This window comes from Schistocerca serialis, chromosome 1 (genome assembly GCF_023864345.2).
Source record: "Schistocerca serialis cubense isolate TAMUIC-IGC-003099 chromosome 1, iqSchSeri2.2, whole genome shotgun sequence".
In the NCBI taxonomy this organism is placed as follows: Eukaryota; Metazoa; Arthropoda; class Insecta; order Orthoptera; family Acrididae; genus Schistocerca; species Schistocerca serialis.
Window position 1 is genome coordinate 508,358,524 of NC_064638.1, and position 13,488 is coordinate 508,372,011.

The following is a 13,488-nucleotide window of genomic DNA, read 5'->3' on the forward strand; positions in this document are numbered from 1 at the left end:
AGTTGAACTCTGTCAAATATCAAGAAGACAGTACGGGTTGGAACGATGTTCGTGACAACCCTTTTCATGACTCGATGAACAGCTGTTACGCCCTGGTCAGACAGGTAGTGTTGAATTTCCTCATTTGACAATCCGTCGAGGGAGCGTGTATAAACAACCCCACGTGAGGAATTTAAAGTGTGGTGCGCTTCCACCTGGACAGGGAAGGTGTGTAGCAGTGAAGTACGCAGCAATTTTTGTGCCTGGAGGACACTGACTGTTTCTAACAACAAGGTGCAATTTCGTAATCTGGAAGAAGACTTTACAGGACCTGCAATTGCGTCGACACCTTTCTGAATATTGAAAGGGTTGACTGTGGAGAAGTCGTGACCTTCGTCAGACCGAGAAACGACAAGTAACTGTGGCAACGATGGAAGAACTGTCTGTGGCTGAGACTCATTGAACTTACGCTTGTGAGCAGATATAGTAGAAGATGAGGAAACCATTGCGGAAGTATACTCCATGATTATCGGCGTCTCCGATGGCGCGCTCCTTCCTTGTGGGGGCCCTCTCTGAGAGCACTCCCGCCTTAGATGATTGTTCACACCTCAGGTCACACCTCCAGGGAAACGGACGGAGGGACCAATCGGCACTTTCGGAAGGTATCAGCTCGGGTAATCACCCCTTCCTGGGCCTGGCCGTTACCAGGGGGTACATACGTGTCCTACCTGTCTACCTGGGGTGGGGAATTACGCGTTACCCCGTCACCGGCTACGCATGGAAATGCGTGGGTCGGCCTTCAGGCACGCACAGGGAGGAAAAAAGAGAAAGGTAAAAACAAATGGAAAGGAAAGAAGAGAGGTCTAAAACGCCACAGCGGAGAAAAGGGTAAAGAGAAGAGGTAAGGAAAAGAGAAGGACAAAGGAAGGACGAAGTCTTGCAAGCAGAGAAAGTGAAGAATGTGTTACATTTTCGAGCGTCCGTCTCCGGACGTAGGCACGAAACATACACCCAGAGGGGGAGAAAGGAAGGAAAGAGGCGGAGGTGAGGGGGGAGGGGCCAAGATGGGGGATGGGGAAGGATGCGGAAAAGGAAGGTATGCAGCCCGGATAGGAAGGCGGGCCACACTAGCTCGGGGTCCCGTGCTCGCTATGCACGTATCCACAAAAGAGTTGTGGACCCCCTGGGGGGTTGACTGGGCATGGACACGACCCTGTTATTAAGGGGAAGGAGGAGGGAACGAATCGTCTCGCCATTGTTCGTTATCGTTCGACGTATACTGCTGTCGGCGGCGGGGGGTTCGATGGTCCGGCGCACCGCGTCGGGGCTGTGCTGCATGGGTTGGCTGCCCACATCAGCAATCACGGCTTCGCGGCGGGCTCAGGTACGATCTCCATGTTGTCTGCCCGTTGTCGGTGGCGTGGCCGAAGCTGTGCTGTTACGGTGTCGGAAGGCGATCGTTGGAGGAGCGCCCATGTACTCTCGCTTCCGCAGTGTCTCCACGGATGTCTTCTTTCGCTTCTCATCCCTCTCTCAGCTCAGCTCCTCTTGGAAATATTCTTCCTTTCGGCGTTGTCATTGGTGGACGAAATTTTCAATGTAGCTAAATGACAGATTGCCAATCATCAAAAATGGTTCAAATTGCTCTGAGCACTATGGGACTCAACTGATGGGGTCATTAGTCCCCTAGAACTTAGAACTACTTAAACCTAACTAACCTAAGGACATCACAAACATCCATGCCCGAGGCAGGATTCAAACCTGCGACCGTAGCGGTCTTGCGGTTCCAGACTGCAGCGCCTTTAACCGCACGGCCACTGCCAATCATCGCCACGCCTTTCCGTGCAGGGTGGAAATTTTCTGTCTGGCGTGGGCTGACGTGTGGCTCGTGAATCGTCATCTTTCTCACGATTTCACATTCTTAAAATGCTTTCCTGCATTCCGAGGCTCTTGGGAGCGCAGCTACGAAACACTTCTTTATAACCACTCTCTCTGAGTGAGCCCTGGACAGACTCATGTTTGGGCTCCGTCTCAAAATCTGCCGGCGTCCGTCATTTACAAGGAATGTCCTCACTGTCGAGAAAAAACATCTCCTTAAGAATTCTGGCTTCTTTCACACGCCTACCTGCGCCAGTTCCCCCCGCTTTTTGCATGCTGCTCCTTGTGCACGTTGGGTGCTGGAATTGTCGGCACATCCCTGCTTTCTAAGGGAGGTAAAATGACTGCCGCCAGGCCAGAAGAGCTCAGATGCTTTAGCGTGTACATTCTTGGCGTTCCGTTCCAATGGCTGCAGGTGTCCATCAGCTCTTGGTACGCTTCTCGTTGTCACACAGTCCCTTCGTATCGTGCCCTCCATAAGCGAGACGAGGACATCCGCTCCAGCTTCCCACTGTGTCCTTGAAGAATGACTGCACCCGGTGGTTCGTCCCAGGGTGTCCGGCTCGGCCGCTCGCAGCGCGTTGGAGAAAGTGACCGCGGTCAGACGTATTACAATATAGTCATTATCATGTGATTTATAGAACACGCATGTAGGAAGAACAAAAGTGACAGAAAAGTAGGTGTTGAATGAAAACGGAGTCAGCGAATATAAATGAAAATATGTTCGGAGAAGAGCTTCTGTGAAGTTTGGAAATTAGGAGACGAGGTACTAGCAGAACTAAAGCTGTGAGGTTGGTCGTAAGTCGTGCTTGGGTAGCTCAGTCGGTGGAGCACTTGCCCGCGAAAGTTAAAGGTCTCGAGTTCGAGCCCCGGTCCGGCACACAGTCTTAATATGCCAAAACTGAAAATGTTGTTCCGGCGTAACGACAAGCGCCAACAGGAAGATCAAGAACGTAACCGCAGAGACGGCTGTGAGACAACGCCAGCCAATAGTACGCAGTCTAGGTCGGCACCAAGACAGGAGCGGCTTCTATACGAAGAGCATATACGGGCCGCTCCCGCCAGCCTCGACTGAATGGTAGAAGACGGGCACTAGCAGACCCGGCCTAGAATCCATGCACTAGTAGAAGAGGCACTAGAACAGCCGTAATTAACGATCCATATGACCTTGTGTGAGTTACTTGTGTGGACATTGTATATAGCGAATGACACTGATTATCTGCATGTCGCCAATTGCTTGCGACCCAAAACTAAGTAATGTCAATCTACTTTATTGTAATAAAAACCATTAATGTTGTATTGCTATCCGAGAAAGCAGCATCCTTAGACACCCTATAAGAAATGAGTGGGCAGGACACCACAAATGTAGATTAAAACCAGGTAACATCTAAATACATAAGTAGAAGCACATCTAATCGGAATTAAAGCACCACCTAAAATACCTCTTCCATTTCGTGCTCAGAGCTTCCGTAGTGTTTTGCTGCACAGTACAAAATTAACCGACAGATCGCTAGGAACATTAACTGTGAAACCTTTATTGACGGTCTTGTATCAAATTTTAGCACTTCCACGTGACTAAAAACCAGCATAATTAAGGGTCTCCTGCCTCCATTATAAATAACTAATGATATGCAGCTGTCTGACTGCATTCATCAAGATCCCGAGAACCGATCAAGAGGACGGAAAATGTTTACCATTAACAGTTCATGCAAAATGGTTCAAATGGCTCTGAGCACTATGGGACTCAACTGCTGAGGTCATTAGTCCCCTAGAACTTAGAACTAGTTAAACCTAACTAACCTAAGGACATCACAAACATCCATGCCCGAGGCAGGATTCGAACCTGCGACCGTAGCGGTCTTGCGGTTCCAGACCGCAGCGCCTTTAACCGCACGGCCACTTCGGCCGGCAACAGTTCATGCACCTCCTGTAGCCGACTCCTAGCAACTTACCTCGATGAACTCCACAAAGTCAAAATAGGATAAGAGTTCAACGTCAACAGGTCGTAAGAAACGGATTATTGCGACCGTGGTAATTTACACTGTAAGCGCTGCCCGGGATTAGCCGAGCGGTCTATGGCGCTGCAGTCATGGACTGTGCGGCTGATCCCGGCGGAGGTTCCAGTCCTCCCTCGGGCATGGGTGTGTGTGTGTGTCCTTAGGATAATTTAGGTTAAGTAGTGTGTAAGCTTAGGGACTGATGACCTTAGCAGTTAATTCCCATAAGATTTCACTCACATTTGTACATTTTTTTTTCTTTTTTTTTTTTGTACACTGTAAGCCAATTTTTTGGCTTGGAGAGGATATTTGATAAAGAGACACCTGAGGGTGCATCCATGCTCCAAAGTCGGGGAAAATCTATGTTTAATCATTGTGAAAAATGTGTGGCAGAAACCGCGATATGTACCTCTGGGCGCCGCTGTCAGTCTTGCGTCCGGCAACTGGCCACCGAAAGCGGATAGCCGACGACCGGGCAAGAATGTAGCCTGGCATCAAGGAGCATTCAATCGCTGCAGCCGAAGACTGAACTTATATAAAATATTTATAAAACGGAGAACAGTACTTTAATTAGAAAAAAACAACTTTACATAGTACTATTGGACTTGGTCGTGTAGTAATCCACAGAATGTCACGCCAGCATTGTAAGTTTATTCTTGAACACTGTACTGAACTGAGAACTATTAAGGATTTTAAATGGGGCATCGATGTATTCGTTACCAGAAAATACAGCGATATTGATTTTGAATTTTTCAGGTAGTGATTTTAGTTTGTACATGCTAGACTGCTTCAGTTGAACGATTACAAAGCATGTTCTAATGGTTTGTACTTGACCGTAGTCATAAACTTTCTGGTATAGAACTGAGAGCGGTTTACGAGAGTGACAGTTAACATTCTCGGTGGCAGTGAGATTTATCGTGTCCTGTAATAGCTACGAAGTTTTCTCTCACGACTTCTTCTGATTAGTCCGATTTCGTGTGGATTCTTCTCCCTGAGTCGGTGATTACATCTCGAAGCATTCAGGTTTCCTCAGGACAATCGGTTGATCGAACGCCTGTACCCGAGAAATTTAAGAATCTGTAGAATAAGGGAACCGCCAAAGGAGACACTTCTTGTTTCCATGAAACCAAATACGAGTTACTGGCTTCAGTTAGACATCTCCAGGTCCCCAATATAAACACCAACGCCATCTACACAATGGCCGCACGCTCTGACAGGAGGTCTCTTAGTTCTGAGCACGTTAGTACTCACAAAACTGCAACACTCAGCTACAGAACTGGAATGTGACCAGGCGGAATCCCACTCCCGCACACTGGAACGCGCTTTAAAATTCATGTAGCCTTTCCGTATTGGAAAAGTGACTGTGCTGATCGCAAAGAATCCTGACCACCGATCAGAAACGCTAAACGCTATGAACGCGTGCTCCGGTCAAGTGAGCATCCAAGAGGGCTGTTGGCAGTTCCTCGTTCTTTGAGCCTCAAGTCACTCCAGAAAATTGTCTTAGTTCACTGCCTGAAAAAATATAGTGAAGCACTCAGAAGGGGAGGAGGAAACCGAATGAAACTTCGCAGATTGATAGGGTATGCTATATTATTTCCGTGATTACAAAATCGAGTCAAATTTACGAGAAACTTGGCAGAATGAGCACACCTGTCAGTATGACGGTTGCACCCCCTCTGGCCTAGAAGTAAACCCTGATTCTGTTGGGAAGGAAGCTTTTGTAACCTCTCCTCCGTACAACTATTGCAACTCTTATTTGATGTCGTGGATAATGGTACTGAGATGAAATTAAGTGCGAGCCGGTCCCACACATCTTCCGTCAGGGACACTTTTGAGGCTATTGAGATACCTCAGCAACAAGCAGATAGCACAGACACACGTGCATTGTGTGGACGAGCATTGTTATCATGAAAAATGGCACTGTGGTATTGTTGCATAAGAGGTAACACCTGAGGGCACAGGATGTCCATGATGTACCATTATGTCGCTAGAATTCCCTAAATCACGATTTATAGCAGTACACTATGTGACCCTAATATAGGCATATGTCATTGCACCATTCCCAACGCAGCTTTTGAGGTGTTTATGGGAGGCTACGGATGGTACATTAATCCCCTAGTCCTGATGCTGCTAGTCTCTGATCAATGGTTCGGGACGACACGGAATATTGCAGGAAGTCCGTTACTTGTTCGCAGATGGCAGGCACAGATGTGATGTGTTTATGATGTGACTAGTTCAAATGGCTCTGAGCACTATGGGACTTAACTCAAAAATGGCTCTGAGCACTATGGGACTTAACATCTATGGTCATCAGTCCCCTAGAACTTATAATTACTTAAACCTAACTAACCTAAGGACAGCACACACATCCATGCCCGAGGCAGGATTCGAACCTGCGACCGTAGCGGTCGCGCGGTTCCAGACTGTAGCGCCTAGAACCACTCGGCCACTCCAGCCAGCGATGTGACTAGTGTACAATACAGTGATCCGTCCTTGTGATGGTCAGACGTGGTCCACCGGAAGCTTGTCGAGTGCGCTCCCCGTCCGGCGTATAAGGTGCAGGCATCTGCGAGTTATGGCTCACATCGACACTAACGACATCTGTCGCATGGGTTCTGAGGTCATCCTCAGTTCTTATAGGCTGGTGGTGCAGGTGGTGAAGACTGTCCTCCTCGCATGCGGAGTGCAAGCTGAGCACGAAATTTTGAGCATCGTTCCGAGAGCTGATCATGGTCTTTAGGTTTTGAGCCGAATGGAGGGTCTCAACCAAAGGCTGCGTCGTCTCTATGAAGGTTTTGGCTGCAGATTTCTGGACCTGCGTTATCGGATGGGGATTTGCATGTCTCCCCTTGACAGGTTGGGGGTGCACTACACAAAGGAAACAATGAATCGGGTAGCAGAGTACTTGTGGATTACACATGGTTTTTGTTTTTACAGTGGGCGGTAGTTTGAGGTACTCTCATAACACTCGCCAGTCGATATGTAGGGAAATCAGGCTGCGTTGAGAATAAAGACAGACTGCAAAAAAATTGTCACAAATTGTCGAAGTATTCGTAACAAAGTTCCCGAATTTACTGTTCTCCAGGAAAATTCTCAACCTCAAATTGTTCTTGGGATTGAGAGCTGGCTAAAGCCCGACATGAAAAGCACTGAGATATTTACCGAGTCTTGGAATGTTTATCGCAAAGACCGATTAGACGCCGAAGGAGGGGGAGTGTTCATTGCCGTCCAGAAAAAAATGTTGTCCCTACTGAGGTTGAAATTGAGTGTGATAGTGAAATTACCTGATCGCGCATAACAGGTCTAGGTGAAACCAAGTTAATTGTTGGATGTTTTTACCGACCACCCGACTCCGCTATGGCAGTTTTAGAGTCATTCACAGAAACTCTATGGTCAGCTGGGCATAAATACCCATATCATGCAATACTAGGTGGTAGTGAGTTTAACCTACCGTGTATTGACTGGGACAGGTATGGATTTATTGCAGGGGGATACAGACAGACAGTCTCGTGAAGCACTTTTGACCACATCTTACGAAAACAGCCTTGAGTAGCTAGTTCGGCTGCTACGAACAGGCCAGACCTTATCAATGGCGTCAGTATAGCTACGGGGATTAGTGTTGATGATGTCATCATAGAGACTATGGTTACGAAAGCTAATAAATCAGTAAGGGGCCTAGGAGAGCGTTTCTGCTAGAAAGAGCAGATAAGCAGTTGCTAGCATCTCACTTAAATAATGAACTCCAATCATTTAGTTCCAGAATGATGGCCGTGGAGAAATTATGGGCAAAGTTTATGTAGATTGTAAATCGTGCTCTGAACAAGTATGTGTCTAGTAAGTAGATTAAGGACGCAAAAGACCCACAGTGGTTTAGTAACGAAATTCGGAAAATGCTGAGGAAGCAAAGGCTGTTGCACTATCGGTTCAAAAGGGGACCCGCAAATGACGATAGGTAAAGTTTAGTAGAGATTCTTGCGTCTGTGGTAAGATATATGTGCGAAGAATACAACAGCTATCACCGTCATACCTTGGTTGAAGATCTGGCGGAGAACCCTAAAAAATCCTGGTCCTATGTAGAATGCCTAAGCGGGTTTAAGGCTTCCGTACAGTAACTGTTTGACCAGGCTGGTTTGGCAATAGAAGATAGCAAAAGTAAGGCCGAAATTTTAAATTCCACGTTTAAGAAATAATTCACGCAGAAGAATCCCACGAACGCAACGTCGTTTGACCATCGCGCAGAGTTCCGTGTGGATGACATAGTAATGAGCATCCTGGCGTAGAGAAACAACTGAAAGAGCTGAAAGCAAATAAGTCGCCAGGTCAGGATGGCTCTCAGTTCGATTTTACATAATTGGCTCATTAATTAGTTTGTATTTAATGCAAATCTCTCAGCTAGCGCGAAGTGCCAAGCTACTGGAAGAAAGCTCAGGTGTATAAGAAGGGTAAAAGAACGGACTTGTAAAATTTTAGACCAATATCTTTAACATCGGTTTGCTGAAGAATTATAGAGCTTATTCTGAGTTCGAATATAATAAATTTCCGAGAGACAAAAAAGCTCATGTCTATGAATCAGCATACCTTTAGAAAGCATCGTTCGTGCATCTTAATTAAATTCCACGCACCGCCTCACATTGCTAAACCCAGCTCGCTCTTTTCACACATGATATACTGCGAAATATGGATGAAGGGCTACAGCCTGATTCCATATTTCTAGATTTCCGAACAGCATTTGTCACGGTACCTCACTGCAGACTGTTAACGGAGACACGTGCATACGGAATAGGCTCCCAGATATTGACTGGCACGAAGACTTGTTAAGTAATAGGACACAGATATTGAAAGGGGTAACATCAGGAGCGCTCGGGGAAGTGTGACAGAGGCGTTATTATTTTCTTTATACACAAATTATCTCGCAGACAGGGTGGGCAGCAATCTGCAATTGTTCGCTAATGATACTGTGGTGTACAGGAAGATGTGGAAGATAAGTGACTGCAGCTTGATACAAGATGACGCATACAAAATTACTAGTTGGAATGATGAGTAGCAGCTGACTCCTAATGTAGAATGATGTATGTTAATGCCGACGAGTAGGAAAAACAAAACCATAAAGTCCGGATACAGCATTGGTAGTCACACACAGTCACGTCATTTAAATATCTGGTGGTAACGTTGCGGAGCGATATGAAATGGAACGAGCATATGAGGATTGTGGTAGGGAAGATGAAGGGTCGACTTCGACTTATTGGGAGAATTTTAGGAAAGTGTGGTTCACCTGTTAAGGAGACGGCGTATACGACGCTAGTGCTGCCTGTTCTTCAGTACTGCTCAAGTGTTTGGGATCCGCAGCAGGTCGTATTGAAGGAAGACATCGGGGCAATTCAGAGACGAGCTGCAAGATTTGTTACCGGTAGATTCGATCAGCATGTAAGGGTTACGGAGATTCTTCGGGAGGTCAAGTGAGAATCGCTGGAGGGAAGAAGTCAGGGACATTCAGGAATACAGAAATACAAGTCTCTGAGGAATGAAATAAATAGGAAGTGCAGGGAAGTTAACACGAAATGTCTGCAAGAAAAATGTGAAGAAATAGAAAAAGAAATGATTGTCGGAAAGACTGACTCGGCATACAGGAAAGTAAAATATCCTTAGGTGAGCTTGAAACCAAGGATGGTAATATTAAGAGTGTAACGGAAATTCTACTGTTAAATGCTGGGGAGAGAGCAAATAGGTGGAAAGAGTACATTGAAGGCCTCTATAAGGGGGGAGATATGTCTGGCGTGATAGAAGAAGAAACAGCAGTTGATTTGGAAGAGATAGGGGATCACCTATTAGAATCAGAATTTAAGGGACTTTTGGAGGATTTAAAATCAATTAAGGCAGAAGGGGTAGATAACATACCATCAGAAGTTCTAAAATCAGTGGGGGAAGTTGCAAAAAAATTACTTTTCTCATAGGTGTGTAGAATGTATGAGTCTGGCGACATATCATCTGACTTACGGAAAAACATCTGCACATAATTTCGAAGACTGCAAGAGCTGGCTAGTGCTATAATTATCGCACAATCAGCTAAACAGCTCAAGCATTCAATTTTCTGACAAGAATAATATTCGTAAGAATAGAAAAGATAATTGAGGATGTGTTTCATGAGGCTCAATTTGGCTTTAGGAAAGGTGAAGGCACCAGAGAGGCAATTCTGAGGTTCCGTTTGATAATGGAAGCAAGACTAAAGAAAAGTCAAGACATGTTCATAGGATTTGTCGACCTAGAGAAAGCGGACAACCACGTAAAATGGTGCAAGATGTTCGAAATTCTGAGAAACATAGGTGTAAGGTGTAGGGATAGACGGGTAGTATACGATATACACTCCTGGAAATGGAAAAAAGAACACATTGACACCGGTGTGTCAGACCCACCATACTTGCTCCGGACACTGCGAGAGGGCTGTACAAGCAATGATCACACGCACGGCACAGCGGACACACCAGGAACCGCGGTGTTGGCCGTCGAATGGCGCTAGCTGCGCAGCATTTGTGCACCGCCGCCGTCAGTGTCAGCCAGTTTGCCGTGGCATACGGAGCTCCATCGCAGTCTTTAACACTGGTAGCATGCCGCGACAGCGTGGACGTGAACCGTATGTGCAGTTGACGGACTTTGAGCGAGGGCGTATAGTGGGCATGCGGGAGGCCGGGTGGACGTACCGCCGAATTGCTCAACACGTGGGGCGTGAGGTCTCCACAGTACATCGATGTTGTCGCCAGTGGTCGGCGGAAGGTGCACGTGCCCGTCGACCTGGGACCGGACCGCAGCGACGCATGGATGCACGCCAAGACCGTAGGATCCTACGCAGTGCCGTAGGGGACCGCACCGCCACTTCCCAGCAAATTAGGGACACTGTTGCTCCTGGGGTATCGGCGAGGACCATTCGTAACCGTCTCCATGAAGCTGGGCTACGGTCACGCACACCGTTAGGCCGTCTTCCGCTCACGCCCCAACATCGTGCAGCCCGCCTCCAGTGGTGTCGCGACAGGTGTGAATGGAGGGACGAATGGAGACGTGTCGTCTTCAGCGATGAGAGTCGCTTCTGCCTTGGTGCCAATGATGGTCGTATGCGTGTTTGGCGCCGTGCAGGTGAGCGCCACAATCAGGACTGCATACGACCGAGGCACACAGGGCCAACACCCGGCATCATGGTGTGGGGAGCGATCTCCTACACTGGCCGTACACCACTGGTGATCGTCGAGGGGACACTGAATAGTGCACGGTACATCCAAACCGTCATCGAACCCATCGTTCTACCATTCCTAGACCGGCAAGGGAACTTGCTGATCCAACAGGACAATGCACGTCCGCATGTATCCCGTGCTACCCAACGTGCTCTAGAAGGTGTAAGTCAACTACCCTGGCCAGCAAGATCTCCGGATCTGTCCCCCATTGAGCATGTTTGGGACTGGATGAAGCGTCGTCTCACGCGGTCTGCACGTCCAGCACGAACGCTGGTCCAACTGAGGCGCCAGGTGGAAATGGCATGGCAAGCCGTTCCACAGGACTACATCCAGCATCTCTACGATCGTCTCCATGGGAGAATAGCAGCCTGCATTGCTGCGAAAGGTGGATATACACTGTACTAGTGCCGACATTGTGCATGCTCTGTTGCCTGTGTCTATGTGCCTGTGGTTCTGTCAGTGTGATCATGTGATGTATCTGACCCCAGGAATGTGTCAATAAAGTTTCCCCTTCCTGGGACAATGAATTCACGGTGTTCTTATTTCAATTTCCAGGAGTGTATAAAAAAGCCAAGAGGGAATAATAAGAGTGGACGACCAAGAACTAAGTGCTCGATTACAAAAGGTGTAATACAGGGATGTATTCTTTCGCCCCTACTTTTCAGTCTGTACATCGAAAAAGTAATGATGGAAAGGAAAGAAGGGTTAGGAGTGAAGTTAAAATTCAGTGTGAAGGGATATCAATGACACGATTCGCTGATGACACTGCCATCGTGAGTGAAAGTAAAGAAGAACAGCGTGATCTATTGAATGGGACCAACAGTGTAATGAGTACAGAATATGGACTGAGGGTAAATCGAAGAAAGACGAAAGCAATGAGAAGTATCAGAAATGAGATCGGCGAGAAACTTAACTTCAGGACTGATAGTCACGAAGGAGATGAAGTTACGGAATTCCGCTACCTAGGCAATGAAATAACACGTGACGGGCGGAGCAAGGAGGACGCCAGAAGCAGACTAGCCCTGAGGAAAAGGACGTTCCTGGCCTATAGAAGTCTACTAGTATCAAACATCGGCCTTAATTTGAGGAAGAAAATTCTGAGAATGTACGTTTGCAGCACACCATTGTATGGCAGTGAACCATGTACCGTCGGGAAACCGGTACAGAATAAAATCGAAGCATTTGAGATGTGGTGCTACAGACGAATGGTGAAAATTAGGTCGACTGATAAGGTAAGGAATGAGAAGGTTCTGTGCAGAATCGAAGAAGAAAGGAATATGTGGAAAACACTGACAGGTTGATAGGACAACTGTTAAGACAGCAGGGAATAACTTCCATGTTTCTAGAGGGAGCTGTAGACGGCAAAAACTGTAGAAGAAGACAGAGATTGGAATACACCCAGCAAATAATTGAGGACGTTGGTTGCAAGTGCTGCTCGGGGATGAAGAAGTTGGCACAGGAGAGGAATTAATGGCGGGCCGCATCAGACCAGTCAGAAGACTGATGACTCAAAAAGGAAAATGGAAGTATATAGGCACTCGGTTTTCCCTTCCTCTATCTGCGACTGGAACATAAAAGGAAATGATTAGTTGAGTTACCGGGTACCCTCCGCCAGGCATCGTACGGTGGCTTGTGGAGTATGTACCCGGTGATCAAAAAGTCACTATAAATTTGAAAACTAAATAAATCACGGAATAATGTAGATAGAGAGGTACAAATTGACACACATGCTTGGAATGACATGGGATTTTATTAGAACCAAAAAAACACAAACGTCCAAAAAATGTCCGACAGATGGCGCTTCATCTGATCAGAATAGCAATAATTAGCATAACAAAGTAAGACAAAGCAAAGATGATGTTCTTTACAGGAAATGATCAATATGTCCACCATCATTCCTCAACAATAGCTGTAGTCAAGGAATAATGTTGTGAACAGCACTGTAAAGTATGTGCGGAGCTATGGTGAGGCACTGGCGTCGGATGTTGTCTTTCAGCATCCCTAAAGATGTCGGTCGATCACGACATCCTTGCGGCTTCAGGTAACCCCAAAGCCAATAATCGCACAGACTGAGGTCTGCGCACCTGGGAGGCCAAGCATGACGAAAGTGGCGGCTGAGCACACGATCATCACCAAACGACGCCTGCAAGAGATCTTTCACGCGTCTAGCAATACATTGTTGTTTTTTTTTTTGGTTCTAATAAAACCGCATGTCATTCCAAGGATACGTGTTAATTTTTACCTCTCTATCTACATTATCCCGTGGTTTATTAAGTTTTCAAATTGATACTGACTTTTTGATCACCCGGTAAATAGGTGTAAATCTGTAATGAGGTACCATCTGAAAGGAGCAGTATAAATACAGTCAGATCTTGATAAGAATTCAGAGTGGTGCAGAGATTGGTAACTTGAAA